Below are 14,316 nucleotides of genomic sequence, written 5' to 3'. Positions count from 1 at the left end.
GGTAGATCTCTGTGAGTTCAAGGCCAGCCTGGTCTACATAGTGAGTTCCAGGACAGCTCGGGCTACAAGGAGACCGTGTCTCAAAAAGACACCCCCCCCCAAAATAAAACCAAGATTCTTAACTTCCAAACAGACTTTACTGGGCCAAGAAACACAGTAAAGGTACCTGCCACCAAGACTGATGGACCTGAGCTCCATCCCCAGGATCTACATGATAGAAGTTGTTCTTTGACCTTGGTGTGGTGCACAGCAACTGGTTTCACTGAACATCAAGCGTATCTAAAGAAGAGCAGTTACGACTCAGTTTGGGATAACTGTTACCATGGAAAAATGTAGGCCCCTCACTTATTGGAGTTTCTAATTTTTCAGGATGATTTAACAGAAATTTCATACAAAATACCTAATTTTTAAATGTAGCTCCATTTATTTTTTATTTTTTGGCTATACAAGGCCAAGAGAAATGTATTTACAAAACTTGGGTCTAGCCTGGAGGTAGCCAGTGTGCAACCCTCTAGTTAAGTAACTGAATAAATTTAGGTTGTTCCCATGATTGAGGAAATGGAAGGAAGTCCAGAGGGTGATGGTCTAAAATTAATGCCAACAATATTACCTATTCTTTTTTTCAATCCAAAGCACAGAAATCACTAAGGAAAAAGATTATATGTGCAAAAACAATCTCATCTGAACATACTTTCCCAATATTCATGTCAGCACTCTAACAATGAAATGTTAGAAACAATCTAAATGCCTATTTCTGTAGATATAAAGAAACTATGGCCTAATCACATGTAATTAATTACATATCCCAGTAAGCTATCTTCCCAGACATGTGAAAACATAGGCCTATCTAAAAAAAATTTTGTTAGATGAAAGAACCAAGTTGAAAAGTAATACACAATTTGACTCATATACCTTTCCAGTCTCATATCCCACAATCTTCTCTTCCAAACTTTATCAACATCATGTAATAGTTTTTCATGCTTTTGTACTAATATGTTGATGTTCCCACTATCTAAAATGACTCATTCTTTTTTAAAAAAGTATTTCAGTTACTATTTTTATGTGTATAAGTGTATTGCCTGCGTGTGTACCCATGCTGTGCAATGCCCACCGAGGTCAGAAGAGGGCTTCAAATTCTGCTGTAACCGGAGTTATGGACAGTTGTTAGGGACCATATGGGTGCTAGGAATTGAACCCAGGTCCTCTGCAAGAGCAGTAATTGCCAAACCATCTCTCCAGCCCCTAAAATGACTCATTCTTAAATATCTAATTCAAACACCATCTTTCAAACATTTGACGGATCCTGCAATTAGCCTAAGTAACAGATCTCATAAAGTACATAACAAGATAGATATAAAATATTATGTAAGTACTCTATTTCCTATTTATTTAATCATTTTAGTAAGAACCTAGAGGAAGTCGAGCATGGTGGTCCAGGCAAGGAGGGAGGGACAAGCAAGCAAGCTTGGTGGCACAGTCCTGCAATCTCAGCACTTAAAGCAGGAGGGGTTCAAGTTCAAGGGCAGACAGACTACATAAGAAAACCATGTTAGGAAGGAAACTGTCAGGAAAAAATGGAGGGAGGAAAGGGTAAAGGGGATGGGGGAGGGGAGGGGAGGATAAGAGAGGGGAGGGTAAAAGCCCAAATTGCTTAATTTTAACTTTTCTCCCAGTGAATGAACCTGACAAATTTTTTCTTCTTTTTTTTTTCCTTTGGTTTTTTTTGAGACAGGGTCTCCCTATAGTCACATCTGGCCTAGTACTCACCATGAAGACCAGGGTGGCCTGGATCTCACAAGAGATCTATCTCACAAGAGATCTACCTGCCTCTACCTCCAGAGAACTAGGATTAAAGGTGTGTGTCACCATGCCTGACAATGAAAAAATATTTTTTTAATTAAAAAAAATATTTGTTATTTTTATTTTATGTGTATGCATGCATAGCCTGCATGGATATAAGTGCACCCGTGTCATGCAATGCCTGCAGAGGACAGAAGAGGGTATCGGATCCCCTGGAACTGGGGCTTTGGATGGTTGTTAGCTGCCATATGGGTGCTGGGATTCAAACCCAAGTCTTCTCTAAGAACAGCCAGTGCTCTTAACTGCTGAGCCATCTCTCCAACCCCAATGAAAATATTTTTTAAAGATTGACGAATCTGAAGCCAGGCATAGTGAGACAGTTTATAGTCCCAGCTACTTAGTACCCTAAGGTGGAAGGAATTATTTGGGCCCCAAAATACTGGGATTACAGGTGATGATTAGTCTTTATCAACTTGACACAACCTAGAACTACACCTGGGAATAAAGTCTTACTTGAGAAATTGTCTAGATCAGGCTGACTGGTAGGGCATGGCTGTGGTGGATTATCTTCACTGTTAACTGATACAGAGAGACTCAGCCTAATGTATGGACAGCACCATTCTATAAGCATGGGGTCCTGAAGTGTGTAAGAGAGAAAGCAAGCAAGCAAGCAGGACTGGACTGCATAAACTTGGGAGGCAGAGGCAAGCAGATCTCTTTGAGTTTGAGGCCAGCCTGGTCTACACAGCTAGTTCCAGGCCTGTTGGCTCTACAGTGAGACCTTGTTTCAAAAAACAAAACAAAAGACTCAGGTTGTCAGGCTTGGAAGCAAGCAAGAGCCTTTTACCCCAATCCTGAGGACACAAATTTGATTCCCCAGAACCTACATGGAAAAGCCATGTTTGTGTGCTAGGTGTACTGATGCACGCATTTAATCCCAGGAGATCTACACCAATTCTGAGCCAGCCTGGCCAGGGGCTACATATTGAGGCAGCCTCAAAAAACAAAACAACAAAGCAAGACGTGGTGGTGACATCTCCCAGAAGCTCAAGGACCAGCTAGCCTGGGAATACACAGCAGAGCAGGAGAAACAAGACTCAGCCTCAAAAAGATGGAATGCAAGAACTGACTCCAGAAAGTTGTCTTCTGACCGCCATTGGCACTCATGGCATGTACACATGTGCCTACACTCACACACTTACAGACAGTAAATTTTTTTTAACAGAAAAATTCACTTTTAATACAATTGACACTAAGATGTACATGTGTTTCTAATCTCTATATATCTGATTATTACTAGTCACAGTCGGTTACTTTCTGAGCTCACTGGCATCTGAGCATTGATATAAAGTCATCAGGTAGATTTCAGTGGTAATGTTTTTCACATTTACTACTTATTAAGGAGTAAACTTTTATGCTTTGAAGAATTTTTTTTTATTTTTAAAAAAATTTTACACCCACTACAGACAGTAAATTTAAAAATAAAATAGCTTATAAAAAAGTCAAAATATTTTTTTATTGATGCACTTAAAACTTATTTAGGGCAGTTATGGTGGTGTGTATCTGTAAATCTAGCACTCAGGAAGCTGAAGCAAGAGACTAGCCTAGGAAAGGATTACAAGAGCGTGTCTCAAAAGGAGGGAAAAAAAATTCAACAACAAAAACTCTAAGAATTCTATTAATGACTATAAAGTTATATAGTTAAACCGTATGTTAAGGAAATCTTAAAAAAAAAAAGAATCCTGTTACACACCTATGATCCCAGCAAACTCCAAGAGGCTGAGGCAGAATAGTGAGTTTGAGTTTAAGGAGAGCCTGGGTCACATAAAGATATAACAAAAACAGAGATTCTGATAAAACTTTAAGATTTATTGACCTTTATTATTTAATAATCCTAATTACTTTTATGAGTTAACATCAACCATTTATAGATAAGAAAACTAAAATTCTTACTCAAGATACATAGGTAGCTAGTAAACTACGGAGTTAAGAATCTAAACTATTCATGTAATGGAAAAGCACGTGCCTAGCAGATACAAGGCCCTAGGATTGATCTCTAGCACCAAATAAAATACTGTTTTACTCAACAGAAAGAAAGAAATTAAGGAAAGAGGGAGGGAGGGTAAGAGGGACAGAGGGAGAGAGGGAGGGAGGGTAAGAGGGACAGAGGGAGAGAGGGAGGGAGGAGAGGGAAGAGAGAGAGCAGTAGCAGCTATCAGACACAATGGTGCTTGGGCCCAGAAACCCAGCAACGGGGAGACTGAGGTAAAGTTTCAAGTTCTAGGTTCTAGGTCGTGGTGGGATACAAAAGACTGGAGAGGGTGAGGAGTGGTGGCATATGCCTTTAATCCTAGCATTCAGGAGTCACAAGCAAACAAAGCTCTGGTCTACATAGTAAGTCCTAGGACAGTCAGAGCTACATAGTGAGACTCTGGATTTTTTTTTTTTTAAAGACATTGTTTCCAGACACAGCAAGACAGACAGAAATTGAACACACACACACACACACACACACACACACACACACGCACGCACACAGAAAGAGAGGAACTGACCTTATGGATACAAAACACAAGTATCATAAGACAGATTCTTTTTTAAAAAAATATTTTATTATTTTTATTTTATGTGTATGTGTGTATTGCCTGCATGTAAGTAAGTGCGCCCGTGTCGTGCAATGCCCGTGGAGGACAAAAGAGGCTGTCAGATCCCCTGGAACTGGAGTTAGGACAGTTGTTAGCTGCCATGTGGGTACTAGGATTTGAACCTGGGTCTTCTGCAAGAACAACCAGTGTTCTTAACTGCTGAGCCATCTCTCCAGCCCCAAGACAGATTCTTTTAATAAAGAATAAAAAATGAGCTGGGTGTGGTGGCGCACGCCTTTAATCCCAGCACTCGAGGCAGAGGCAGAAGGATCTCTGTGAGTTCAAGGACAGCCTGGTCTACACAGGGAGTTCCAGGCCAGCTGGGGCTACAGGGAGACCCTGTCTCAAAAACACCAAAAAAATAAAAATAAAAATAAAAAATGTACTGATAATGGTAGCACACATCTTTAACCCGAGCACTAAGGAGGCAGAGGAAGTGTGAGCTCAAGACCAGACAGGGTAATGAGCTGGGGATATAGCTTAGTAGTGGTAGAGCACTATCCTAGCATGCCATGCCTGAGGCCCTAGGTTCAACTCTCAGCACCACAGAAACATATGCTATCTATCCTTCCACCTTTACATGGGTTCTAAGGCTTGAACTCAGGTCTCCAGGCTTACACTTTCACCAGTTGAGCCATCTCATTACTCCCAAACTAAAACTTTCTATAATGCTTTCCAAAAATGAAAATTATTTAGGCTAAGGGTACAGCTCAGAGATACAGCATAAGTTAGTGTACATAAAACCCTGAGTTTAAGCCCCAGATCCCCCCACAAAAAAAAATTCTTAAATTTTCCCAAAGATTTAAAATTTTACTATTACTTGGGGGCTGGAGAAATGGCTCAGGGATTAAGAACATTTGACTGTTCTTGCAGAAGACCCAGGTTCGAACCCCAGCACCCACATGGCAGATAACAACTTCTCCGTAACTCCAGTGGCTCCAACAGCCTATTCTGTCCTCCGCGGGTATTGCACTTACTACATGCAGGCAATACTCGCATACACGTAAAATAAAAATAAATAAAAATTTTTAAAAAATATTACTATTACTAGAAAAGTTTGTCAGAAAACTTCCCAGCCTTCATTAACTGCCAATTTTTATCAATATAGGAACAAATAACCAAAACAGATACTTAATTTATCTAGTTCAGTAAATTCATTTTGCAGAAATAGAGGATTCTGTGCCCTGGGACAACATGAAATTTCCCTAGTGAACTATAACCATCCCACCTACATTCATCTGGAGAGATCATTGTTAGACTTACAAAGATACTTGTAAATTCCATGCTGGGGAATGAAACCCAGCTCCTGGCTATGCACAAGTTTTACTACTGAGTGACTCCCCTTTTCCATACAATCCTGCATTCAACTAAATGCAATAAGTAACATAAATATTACTCTTTTTTTGTTTTTGTTTTGCTGTTGTTGTTTTAGGAGACTGGGTCTCCCTGTAGCCCCAGCTGGCCTGGAACTCACTATGTAGCTGGCCGCTGCCTCCTGAGTGCTGGGATTAAAGACATGCACCACCATGCCCATCTTATAAATATTAATTTTAAAGCAGTATTGGGCACTGTCTGGCAGAACCTATTAAATGCCTAAGGCCTTACGCAGGTAAAATAGCAGATGCAGAATCAAAGTTACCAAATACCAAATTAGAGGATCTGAGTAATAAATGCTGCATGCTGTCACCATTTTCAAAATTAAGATTAAAAAAGATAACAAGTGGGTTAAAGAAAAGAGACCCAGGTTTGCATACTTGCTCTATCTCACCATACACCGCCCTCTGCCAAAACATGATGCAAGCAAGAAGGCTCTCATCAGATACTGGCACTTTGAAACTTGACTTCCAAGCCTCTAGAACTTTATTTTCTCCCATTTTAAATAGAGGAAAATACTAATCTCTGATCTTAATAAAAGTTAGTATACTGTACCAGCCAAAATGAAAAAGTATCAAATTCTAAATCTAAAAATTGTGTTTAAATGAAATTTAAAAAGAGAGCCTTCAAGGGCTGGTAATATGGCTCAGTGGATAAAGGCATCTGCTGCCAAGCCTCATAATCAGAGTTAACTCTCTGGGACCCACAAGGTAGAAAACTGAATCTCAAAAGTTGTCCTTTGTCTTCTGCACTCATGATGTACACACACACAAATAAAAATTTTTAATGTAGAGCCGGGCATGGTGGCGCACACCTTTAATCCTAGCACTCAGGAGGCAGAGGCAGGCGGATCTCTGTGAGTTCAAGGCCAGGCTGGTCTACATAGTGCTGGGGTTACAGGAAGACCCTGTCTCAAAAGATGACAAAAAAAAAAAAGAGAAAAGAGCCTGTGAGATTTTGAAAATGTAAAAATGTCTACCTGCTTAAATGAGTGACATCTGCTGTGTAGTTAGCTGAATATGTATCCTTAATATTTGTGCCTCACAGCAGAAATATGAAACTTATTTTGTGAAAGCTTTTTAAAAATTTTTTTTGCTTCAGCCAGGCATGGTGGCACACGCCTGTACTCCCAGCACTTGGGAGGCAGAGAAAGGCGGGTCTCTGTGAGTTCAAGGCCAGCCTGGTCTACACAGTGAGTTCCAGGACAGCTGGTGCTACATGGAGACCCTGCTTCAAAAAGACAAAAAAAGAAAAAAGAAAAATTGCTTTCTTTTTATTTTGTGTATGGTTGTATTATGTGCATGTGTTCAAGTGCACTCATGTCATGAAATGCCCTCAGAGGACAGATCCCCTGAAACTGGAGTTAGAAACCGTTTTTAGCTGTCATATGGGTGCTGGGAATCAAATCTGGGTCTTCTGCAAGAACAGTCTTAACCCGTGAGCCATCTCTCCAGCCCCATGAAAGCTTTTATTAAAAGTTCAATCATTATGTAAAGACAATATTTGATCATGTAAGCCAATACCCAAGTGGATCAGTTACTATAATATTTACCTCAGTCTAGGCATGAACCTAAGTGAACTAGGAAAAGAAATTCTTGGAATTTTAGTTCTCTCGTACATAAAAATATCATTCTACCTCAACAAGTAGCTAAGAAAACCAACAAAAAAATGGGCATTAGGTTCAATGGTGACAATCTTTTAGAGAAGTGTTTATGACAAGGTTAAATACTTTCAAGAATACCTATCCAGAGGCATCCCTGGCAGATCAGTCCTACCTATGTATGTTTTGGCCAAAAGCCACCAACTTTTTAAGAAAAAACGATAAAAATAATAAACTCTTATGGTGACCATATAAAACACAAACATCAATTAAAACCTGTAACTCCCATGGATAGGATAAAAATTAGAAGACCAATAGCCAGGTGTGATGGCGCATACCTGTAGTCCCAGCACTTGGGAGGCAGAGGCAAACGGATCTCTGTGAGTTCAAGGCCAGCCTGGTCTATATTGTGAGTTCCAGGACAACTGGGGCTACAGAGAGACCCTGTCTCAAAAAGACCAAATAATAAATAAATAAATACCTTAAAAAGTTATCTTTAAATGATTGCAAAGTGTCATACCAAACCAGTAACAGTGTTAGAACCCCAAAAGCCTTCACTGAAAGTTAACTGTTAGGATTATAGATTATAACATACTTCTTTATGAAATACACATTTTTCTTGGAAGGTGGCAGCAGGAAGAGGGGCTAAGTCAGGCTAAGCTATATAGTGAATTCAAGGCCAGCCTGAGCTACATGAGACCCTGCCTCAAAACAAACAAAATATACATTTCCCCAAATGGCCTTTAACAACCAGGATTCATTCTACAGTAAAGGATCTTCAGAATTGTAGATTTACTTTACTTTTTCAGGACTCATATTTAATACCACTAGTTCTATTTTAAACAGAGTAATTTGACAAGTAAAAAAATAGTAATATGTCAACAGAGGCAAAGAATTTCCACTTCCAAAAATTCTTTCTTTCCAAAGTATATAAATGCATAAATTACCTGTCATTATAAAATACTTTCATAATAGACTTAGAAGTAAAAATTTGTCTGGGGGTGCAGTTCAATGATGGGTAACACACAAATGGCAGGCCCTGAGTTTCATTCCCAGCACCAGATCTCTTTTTAGGACCACAAGCAGATATAGCCACACAACCAGCTCAGTTTAAAACCAACTGAACCTCAAGTTCCTCCGGAAAAAAAAAAAAAGATTCATAGCTTTAGGACTGAACATTCACTTTGCCTAACATTTTACTTTGAGGTTTTTAACATGGCTCTACTTTATAAGGTCAGGAAGATAATGGTATTTGCATCCAAGCCTGATAATCTGAGTTCAATCTTCAGGACCCATATAGTGGAAGCCAAGAACAGACTCCCACAAGTTGCCCTTTGACCTACACACACACACACACACACACACACACGCGCGCGCGCGCTGTGGCACATGCCCTCTCACACAATATAAATAATGTTAAAAAAAAAAGATAGTTCTACCTTAATGATGACAAGGTCTACAACTACAGCTCCTTTACTGAGATGACAAACTGAGTAACATGAACCACATGTAAACAAAAAGGTCTGTATTTTTTTACCTGGAAGTCATTTAAACTCATGGGGACACACACACACACAGTATATTATCATGGAAATGGGAGCTGGAGAGATGGCTCAGTGGTTAAGACCAATGGCTGCTCTTGCAGAGGACCTGTGTTAGGTTCCCAGCATCCACCCAGTGGCTAACAGCCATCTGTAACTCCAGCTCTAGGAGATCCCATGCCCTCCACCAGCACTGCATTCACAGGTGCACTTACATACATGTAGGCAAAACACATAAAATGTTTTAAAGAGCCGGACGTGATGGCGCACACCTTTAATCCCAGCACTCTGGAGGCAGAGGCAGGCGGATCTCTGTGAGTTCAAGGCCAGCCTGGTCTACATAGTGAGTTCCAGGACAGCTGAGAGTCTTTTTTTTTTTTTTTGGTCTTTTTTGAGACGGGGTCTCCCTTGTCCTGGAACTCACTATGTAGACCAGGCTGGACTTGAACTCACAGAGATCTGCCTGCCTCTGCCTCCCGAGTGCTGGGATTAAAGGCGTGCACCACCACACCTGGCCTTTTTACAATTTTTAAAAGTTATTTATTTATATTTGCATGTGGCAGCCAGAACACAACTCAGGGGAATTGATTCTCTTTCCACTCTTTGGGTCCCATGGACTGAACTCAAGTTGCCAAGCTTGGTAGGAAGCACCTTTACCCACTGAGCCATTTCAGCAGCTCTACCTTTATTTTCTTAAATATAATAATGCAACAGTCATCTAAACTAGAAAACTAAAAATTACGATACTGACTTTTCATTCCCAGAAACATCTCCAAATCCTTTTCATGTAGGGGTATTTTATCCTGGACACTATTTAAAACTTAAAAATAGATACCAAATATTGCTAAAAACTTCAAGTGAAGTGTGGTGGCATATACCTGTAATACAGGCATTCAAGATGCTAAGGCAACAAAACTGTCCCAAGTAGGAGGCCAGCCTGGACTACATAGGAATACTAAGTCAGCCAAGGTTACATAGTAAGACACTGCCCACCCCCACCCAACAAACATAAATAGACAGGCATGGTGATGCACCCCTGTAATCTCAGCACTTGAAAAGTGGAAGATTAACAGGAGCTCAAGGTCAGTCTTAGTCCCACAGCCAATCCAAGGTCAGCCTGGGCTATATGAGACCCCGCCTCATAAAGAAGAAAGAGGGCCAGTGAGATGGTGCTTGCTGCCAAGCCCGATGACCTGAATACCACTGCTATCATAGTGTAAAAAACCAACTCCCATTAAGTTGTCCTGGACGCGCGCACGCGCACACACACACACACACACACACACGTTAAAAAAAATTCAACTTCATTAACAGTTTTATAAATATAGGACTGAAGAATTTTTTTAAAAATCTTTTACTATTTTTATTTTATGTGTATGAGTGTACTGCCTGCATGTATATGATTGCACCTGTGTTGTGCAATGCCGCGGAGGTCAGAAGAGGGCTTCAGATTCCCCTGGAACTGGAGTTAAGGACAGTTCGTAGCCGCCATGCGGGTGCTGGGAATCGAACCCAGGTCCTCTGCAAGAGCAGTCAGTGCTCTTAACCACTGAGCCATCTCTCCAGCCCCAGGACTGAAGATTTTAAAAAAACTGATGTCCAAATTAAGTGAGATTCTAAATTAAGTGAGATTCTGCTACACACCAGAAACAAACACACTGTACTCTCCCTCACCAAATTAACAAACTCCTGATCAATGGGGGGGGATGGGGGATCACCATTCAGTATAAATAGTATACAGGTTAGGGGTCCATCAGACAAATCATAATGAATGATTCCCAGTGTACTCATTCATCATCATACCAGCCTTTCTACTTCCTATTAAAAATAAAAATGTAAAAATATATAAATTACAAGCACTCATTAAGGCTTTACTTATCACATGAATTTTAAATCCTTTAAGAAATGTCTACTCTTATGAATGACTTATGCTCTTTTTATAGTAGTATCTCACACAAAAGTCCTTTGCAAGAGGCAACACAAGAGAAATGGTCTATTAAAAAGCTTTTAACCAGAAATAACCATATTCATCTTTGATGTTTACTAATTGAAAAAAATAACGGTTTGCCTGGTGTGGTGGCTCATGCCTTTAATTCCAGCACTTGGGAGGCAGAGGCAGGCAATCTCTGTGACTTCAAGGCCAGCCTGGTCTACATATAGAATTCTAGGCCAGCTGGGGCTACAGGAAGACCCAAAATAAATAAATAAATAAATAAATAAATAAATAAATAAATAAAACTACAATAAAAAATAACTGTTTTATTAAAAACTACAGTTAAAGAAAATATAGTATTCTTACTAGGTTGTTGGGGTTTTTGCAGTATACCAATATATTGCCAAATATTTCTGGCATTCATTAATTTACACTTACTTGACTAGAATAATTAAAAACATTAACCATGGCATATCTGTGTGTATGTGTTTTCCATATAACCTACACAACAAATATATAGACAGTAAGTATGTATTTTAGAGCAAGGATGCTGCTATTATGCCCTTCTTGGGGGAAAAAAAGATGGAAAATCTGTGATTTTAAGATTTACTATGAAAAAATGCCTTTGTTGCAACTACAAATAGTATCAAATAACCTTATAAACCATTAGGAAAGAAAAATGCTATGAAAGGCCAACTGAGCATTTCACATCTACTGCTCCTGATCCCTAACTCCACCCAGTCTTCCCGGCTCAATGGCTGTTCACAGCATCCACAAATATTAGCCCATTTTTAAGGGGGAGGTGGGAGGATGTACCGAAACAGGGCTTGCTCCACCAACACAAATATATGCAGAAATATTTTACGAAAAACTGGGTTCTTTTCTCTGGTTTTAAAAGATATATACCAGCTTTAAATTTGTTGTAAAAAATCCTTCCCTCTGAAATCCAAACAATGATCTTTTATTAGGAATATGAAAGAATAAATCACCCTATACATATTCTGCTTTAATAAAAACTGCAATTTGCAAATGCCAATTATTTTGCGAAATTATGTCTTGAAAGCCATTGGAGATTAAGAGCTAGCTAACGCCTTAAAACCAAACCAGAATTTTTTAAGTTAAAGCTTTTAATGTATATTCAACATATCACCACTGGCATACCCAGTAAAAAATATTTCTGATTAAGGGACTGACTGCAACAATCAAGCTCTACTGCAGGGGTAAAAAAATTAAGCAAACACGACTGTGGCAGGAGGGAAGGGATGACAATACTACTGGTATGAAGGCCCAAATAAGGTCTCCTCCCTGATACCCCCCCCCAAGAAATGCACACCAAATCACAGAAAGAGAACTGCTGCTAAAAGGCCTTTTTGTTCAGTTTTTAATAGGGTGTGAATCTTAAGGAGGCTTGCTTGAAACTAAAGGTCGGAAAAATAGTAATATCTTTATTTTTCTCTCAATTGCCTCTTAAGAGGGAGGGAGGTGCTGAGGCATGACATCGCCCATTGAGAATGAGACCACAAATCGTGTACTTCTGTTCAAAAGCACAATTTCTTAACCAAAGGACTGATAGTAATTAGATCCAAACCCAACCTCACAGGAAAATTTCTGTTCTCCTCCCAAGGAGTTTCTTGCTAAGTCACTGAAGAAAGCAGAATAACAAATAAAGCCAGGCACCTTGCTCTCGCCCATCTCAGGGGATAAAAACCCTTCTCTTGGCTGTGCTTATAGAGGGAGTCAAAATATGCCCACCACCTCCAAGGCATTTTCTCACCTGGGAGGCTAGAAAGGGTAAACAGATAACAAGCACTGCGTTTCCTACAGGATAGACAGATGAGACGGGATGAAGGAACTGGCACAGGGCCTCGGAGCTCAGCGTTCGCAACGTCAAAGGGCAACTCCCGAGCCGGGAGCTGGTGGCAGCAGGAAAACCCTGCCTGGTTGGGGGGGGTGGGGGGGGTGGATGCTGCAGACCCAGCATCCCATCAGTGAGGTCGGGCCGCTAGTCCTCACGGCTGCAGAGGCTGGACCACCGCACCGGGGATTCTGGGAGGCGGCGGCCCATCCTCCGCAGGTCAGCCCCAGCGAAGGACAGGTGGGGGACGGCAGGCCGGGTGCTGTCGAATGCCGGTGGAGACCCGCCAGGGTGGAGGGGTGGAGACTGCGGAGCTGGCTTCCGCGGCCCACAAGGGCCGAACCCTTTCCCCAAGATCACAGAGAGACCTGCTCCCCACGCCCTTCCCACCCGAGAATACTTTTCTTGCTAAGTCACGGCTGCAGGAGGGCGATGCCGGCGCAGAGGCCGCGGGTGGAGCCCCGAGCCGCGGCCGCAGGACGCCGGCGAGGGCAGCGCCCTCCCCGGTCAGGCCCCCCTCCTCGGTGCCTCTCACTCAACGGCCGTCGCGGCCGCCATTTTGAGAGCGAGGAGAGAAGAAGAAGGAGGCGGCGGCGGCAGGGGGAGGGGAGGATGGGAGGGAGGGGACCCGCGCCGCCACATCGTCAGGCCGCCGGGCCCGGCCCGCGGCCTCCCGTGCGCGGTGGAGGGACAGAGGGGACGGCGCACACCCTCGCCGCCTTACCGGAGCGCTGCACCGCCGCCTTCGCAGGGCCGCTTCCGTCCTTCACTCCCATCCACCGGCGGGGGAGGGGAAGGGACAGGGGAGGGAGGAAGGAGGGAGGGAGGGAAGGAGGGAGGGGAAGGATGGCGCGCTGGGCCCGGGCCCGGGGAGGGGGAGGGGAGGGCCGCGGCCGGGCTGCTCGGCCGTTCCGGTGCTCGAGCGCTCGCCCGGCGCTCGCAGGTCCTGTGGCTCGCGCCCGAGCGCTCCCCTCCTGCTCCTCGCCGCTCCTGAGACCTTCCGCTCTCGTCCGCTCGCTCACTTGCTCTCTCGGCCGCCGGACTCCGCCGCCGCCCCGCCGCTCCAGCTCGGTCTGTCACAGGAGCTGCTCCAACGCCCTGACGTCACCGCGCCGCCGCCACCGCCGCCGCCGCCGCCGCCCCAGACCCGCCAGGAAGAGGGCGGGGAGCCGAAAGGGCCTCCGGCACATGCGCGGACTGCCGGGATGCTCTGCCTTCCGCCCGGCGGGTGGCTGGGTAGCTGCCGGTGCTGCGCGGCGGTTCCCAGGGGTAGGCGGCCGATTGTGCGCACGAAGCGCTGCCTTGGACACGCTTCTCGCCGCCGTACCCTTGGGAAGATAAGACTGTCGTTTACCCCAGACCCGCGTCTGGTTTCGGGCCCCCACGCATTCTGGGTCTGCTCACCTCCTAGCCTGCTGTGGTCCTCACGCTGCGCAGACCCTGGCGGACGGCGGGTCCCGCGGGCACCAACAGCTCTATCTACCCTCGCAGGTTGGAGCGGAGCCGGGCCTGGCCGTCGCCCCTCTGCCTCCAGCCTGCGAGATTATGACCAAAAAAAAAAAAAAAAA

The 14,316-nt window shown here is 43.2% G+C and overlaps 1 protein-coding gene across 2 annotated transcripts in view; it reads right to left on the bottom strand.

The window, feature by feature from the left end:
- Positions 1-13,883, bottom strand: part of Pafah1b1 (platelet activating factor acetylhydrolase 1b regulatory subunit 1) — an 81,478-nt gene extending 67,595 nt beyond the window's left edge. The window contains exon 1 of one of the 2 annotated variants that reach the window (XM_017797083.2): positions 13,771-13,883. The gene's annotated coding sequence lies outside the window, so the exon portion shown is untranslated. Of the gene's footprint in view, positions 1-13,472 lie in introns of both variants that reach the window. The other variant, XM_008828813.2, reaches the window with a different exon arrangement.
- Positions 13,884-14,316: the final 433 nt, after the last annotated feature.

Source organism: Nannospalax galili, unplaced genomic scaffold (genome assembly GCF_000622305.1).
Source record: "Nannospalax galili isolate Female #2095 unplaced genomic scaffold, S.galili_v1.0 scaffold212, whole genome shotgun sequence".
Lineage (NCBI taxonomy): Eukaryota > Metazoa > Chordata > Mammalia > Rodentia > Spalacidae > Nannospalax > Nannospalax galili.
The sequence above is the reverse complement of the archived record's forward strand: the minus strand, read 5'-3'. Positions and strand labels throughout refer to the sequence as shown.